General features: G+C 43.1%; 1 non-coding gene across 1 annotated transcript; it reads left to right on the top strand.

The window, feature by feature from the left end:
• The first annotated feature begins 3,979 nt into the window (after positions 1-3,979).
• Positions 3,980-4,086, top strand: LOC111913662 (small nucleolar RNA R71). The gene has a single exon (XR_002857575.1). It is a non-coding gene; the product is annotated as a small nucleolar RNA R71 (small nucleolar RNA).
• The last annotated feature ends 493 nt before the right edge of the window (positions 4,087-4,579 follow it).

Below are 4,579 nucleotides of genomic sequence, written 5' to 3'. Positions count from 1 at the left end.
TGGCATAGAAGGTGGTCAGGTCACACCCAAATGCGAATAAATACCCTCAGTAAGTTGGGTATGATAAATAGCATGCCCCCAGAGATTATCCAAATAAGTTCCCACCCGACTCTGAAAAGGTTCGGTGGGGACTCCCTGTACATGTTGTGAAGTAGCACGCTCTCTCTCGATCTCTCCTCTAGCTCGCACATTCCGCCGTCGCAGTCTGGCTGGTGGTTGCTGCCCTGGCTGCGCCTCCTCTTGCTCCTCATCTATCGGCGGTATAACAAAACGACCCCCGACATTCACCACCACCCGCATAACTCCCAAGACTTGAATGGTCAAATCAGTGTTCGGGAATCGAGTAAGATTCCTCACAAAATCATGGGTCAAAATATGATACGACCTAGTAAGGCGAGTAACGAAATGTCCCCCGTGTAATCGGACTCCTGGGCCTAGAATTAGCCGCTTTCTTCCCCATGAACCTCGCCAACATATATGGTAAATCACAGCAAACCCCCGGGGTAATAAGAGTCAACAGATAAAACAAATTCTGAATAGGAACTTTATCGCCATGATGCTTGTGATTTATAGAGAAAGTGATCAGGCGATGTACAAGTCGGAAAACAGGATTCCGAATTTTTGACTCACTCGAATCACGAGTATTATACTCATGGATAGAAATGCCCCGCTAGAACTGAACATCCATAATACCGGGATTAAAATCCCGAACACATCCGAGTAGGAATGGTATGAAAAATGGAGATTGAGTCTCCACTTCGGTATAAAGCCCCATCCGCCAAGCGAATTCCCGAAGACTACACTCTCTATAAACACCACCCAAACGAAACACAAGTTCCCGATTGTAAGTAAAATCAATGGTGTGTTCCTCCAAGCATACAATAGAGAAAAACTCCTCCGATAACTCCCGGTATACGGGTTCTTGAATTGCAAACAAATTCCTCCACCTATGACAAGTGAAAGAAAATTGATCCCCTTCATATGTTTTCATCCAATAGCGTTCCAACTCAGCAACCATTCCCACACCACCGAGTCGTCCCCAATCGATAATTAGGGCTATCGCAAATTCCCTGTTGTACAGCCATCCCAACCGATTTTCATATGTAGTCAACAGTGGTCAGGGAATGTTATGAGGAAACTGATATAAAGGATGTATGCTCGCCATATCAATCAGGTTTTCCTCCTGTAGAATATCTCTTCGTGGTCCCATTTCTGCATACACAATCAAACCAAAGCAGCAAAAACCCAAAACATTAAAAATAATAAAAAAAATAAAACTGGTTGCCAGGAATCACGACGTGGCCAGGCTCGCCACGTCGTGAACCGCAGTTGAAACCTGTGTATCGATCGGTTACTCTACCTGTGATTTCAACCAAAAATATTGCTTAGGGTTTGTTCCTATGGACATTTAAGGGGCATGCAACCTAGAATCAACAACTAGTCTTAACCAATTTCGTGAATCTCATTATTCACATAAATCCTAACCATGAAAATTTAAAATTGTAAGAAATAACTACAATTAATGGGTAGAACACATACCAAATAGAGTTAAATGACAAGAACTTGCAAGGAATTTGGAAGCAAATTAAGAAATTGGCTGTGGGGACCTTGTTCCCGTTCGTGCGGCAGTAGCAAGTGGGAATGGGGAGGGTGCGGTCAAAGGGTTTTAAAGAAATGGTCCCCCCGTGACTTTTTAAAGGCCACGTCGTGGCTGGCTTTGCTACGTCGTGGACTTTAAAATTTTCATCTGATCCTGTGATTATACTTTTCACCACGATGTGGCTCTATCAGACCACGACGTGGCAAATGCCTGATCGCAAAATTTTGTTAAATTACACATTTTTACTATCCACTTTGCATCTCAATTATTAATTAAAGCTCCCCACAACTAATTCTTTACTAAGTATCAGTTATTAGACGATGAGTTGATATCTTTCCTAAAAACTCAAAAATTAAAAGAAAAGAAAATGCAAACCAAGCTCGGGTTGCCTCCCGAGAAGCGCTTCTTTTTCTTGGAGTCTTGAGCTGGACTCCGTGCCTTCTACGTTGAATCTTCTGAAGAGTCCACCACTAAAATCTTTTGTTCCTTGAATCGCCTCTTGTAAGCTTGAACTCGCCTTTTATATGCCTTCTTTGAATTCTCTTTTTTAGCTTTGCCTTCTTCTTCAAGCTTGCGTTTTGTGCCCTTGGGTTCTTCCTTGCACTCTATAGCATCCTCCTCTTCTTTCACCACCGGCTTTGTCACTCTTGAAGTGACCTCCTCTTCATCACTTGTCATCTCCTCGTCCTCTTTGCTCACCCAAGAAGGCGGACTCTTGTAAGCTATGACTTCAATAAAATATGGAACAGATGCCCTCGGTTTTGTTCTTTTGACTTGATGAACTGCCTTGATCTCTTCTTCCATAAGCTTTTCTAGTTCTTCTAGTTCATTGTCTTCATTAATTGTGAACACCTCTTCTTGAACATGATCCTCTTGAAAGTCATCTTGTATTCTAAAAACTTGTTCATCTCCAACCCTCAAAGTGAGCTTAGACTCACGAATATCAACAAGAGCTCCAGCAGTGTTAAGCAATGGACGACCAAGGATAATTGGGACATCGGGATCTTCCTTCATATCCAAAACTACAAAGTCTATTGGAAAAACAAATTTTCCAATTTTCACCAAAATATCCTCCACTATGCCCTGGGGTTGTGTCACTGAACGGTTCGCCATGTGAATCTTCATTTTTGTAGCCCTCATCTTCTGAATTTCTAATTTTTGATAAAATGAAAAAGGCATCAAATTAATTCTAGCCCCAGAATCGGCTAAAGCATTAACCTTCATTTTATTACCAAACTCACACGGAAGAGTGAGGCGTCCAGGATCCCTCATCTTTTCTGGTGTCTCTCCCAACACGGCTTTTGAGGTTTGTTCACTTAGAATCACCTTATACTGCTTCTTTAATTGTCTGCGAGTGTCTATCAAATCTTGTAGTAATTTCTGATTCTCAGGAGTTTTGGATAAGGACTCGACAGAGGGAGTATTAATCGGGATCCCCTTCACATGCTTTACAAACTCTATATGCTCATTCTCCAGTAGACTAAGTGCAGCTCGGGGTGGAAATGGCAACGGTGGCTGATAAACTGGAACGGGTTCAAAGACTTTTTGATCAGACATGCGCAACGTCGTGGCCAGAGGAGTGCCACGTCATGGCGAAGCTGTTTCAGCAACCCTTTCATTTTCGAACTTTGACTTCTTGGGTTTTGGATCGGGCTGCTGTGGTTCTTCTTCCAATGCCTCCAGGAACTCAGAGATTGCTTCTTCTTCAGTATCGATGGCCATTACATGAGATTGGGTCTTTATTTCGGGATTCTGCGGGGACAATTTTTCATGATCCAGAGTGGCTAGTTGACCAAATTCTACTTCAAGGTTATGGATGGAGGCTTGTTGATTCTTTATTAAGGTTTGTTGTTCCATGATAGCAGAATCAGTGGCATCGTGTCTCTTTTCCGAAGCTTCCATAAACTTCATCAAATTGGTCTCTAGATCGGGTTTCTTCTCGGCTGGTGGCTGCTCCTTTTGATAAAAGCTTCGACCTGTCTGCCTATACTTCTCTTCTTTTTTCTTCTTATACTCTTCATATGGCATCCACTCCTTCTTCGGTTTCCTCCAATCCTCATCAAACTTATCCCCACTAGAGTAGCACACTTGAGCTTTTCTATTCCCAAACTCGTCTACATTGTAGTCCTTGGTTAAGTGTGGACCACTACAATTTTCGCAACCCACTCTTATGGCATGTATTGACTGGTCCATTTGTGTTATCCTTCGATCCAAATTGTTCAGCATGGCCATTACAGCTGCTATTTCGTCGCGAATTCTTCAATCAGCCCCTTGACCTCCCTTGGATTTTTCTTTGTCAAAGGTCCTTGAGAATCAAGGAGTTGTCTTGTCATAACGTTGACCCCATCATAGAAGATTGACATCTCCTGTTGCACATTTAGATCATGCTGAGGGCAATTTCTGAGCAAGCCCTTGTACCGCTCCCATGCTTCATATAATGACTTCCCCGGATGTTGCTCAAAGTTGGCTATTGCCTTCTTGAGTTTGGCTATCTTGGATGGCGGGCAAAACTGGTCTAGGAATTGCTCACGCATTTGAGCCCAAGTAGTAATTGTACCCGGTGGAAGTGCTTTTAACCATTCCTTAGCAGCTCCTTTGAAAGTGATGGGAAGCATCCTAAGCAAGACTATGTTTCTGTTGACATTTGGGACATTGAAGTAATCTGCAATGTCGTTGACTTCATCTAGATGCTTAAAAGCATCCTCATGATCTTTCCCAAAAAATGGGAGATCCTTCATTGCAGTCAATATGTGCCCCTTCAACTCGAATGTGGCAGTAGCAGGTATTGCGAGCTGGACTAAACCGGGACCCATATCTTCTCAAATCCGCTTTTTGTAAGCTCCCATGGACATCTCCTCAATTGCTGCCATCTCGTTCCTTGGCTTGTTCTCGGGTTCGCATGTGTGTTCTTCAAATTCCGGCTCGGTATCGTATTCGGACTCGGTTTGGACGGGTGCTTGATCCAAGTGCTCCAAATTG

The sequence above is a fragment of the Lactuca sativa genome, chromosome 7 (assembly GCF_002870075.4).
Source record: "Lactuca sativa cultivar Salinas chromosome 7, Lsat_Salinas_v11, whole genome shotgun sequence".
NCBI classification, from domain to species: domain Eukaryota; kingdom Viridiplantae; phylum Streptophyta; class Magnoliopsida; order Asterales; family Asteraceae; genus Lactuca; species Lactuca sativa.
The sequence above is the reverse complement of the archived record's forward strand: the minus strand, read 5'-3'. Positions and strand labels throughout refer to the sequence as shown.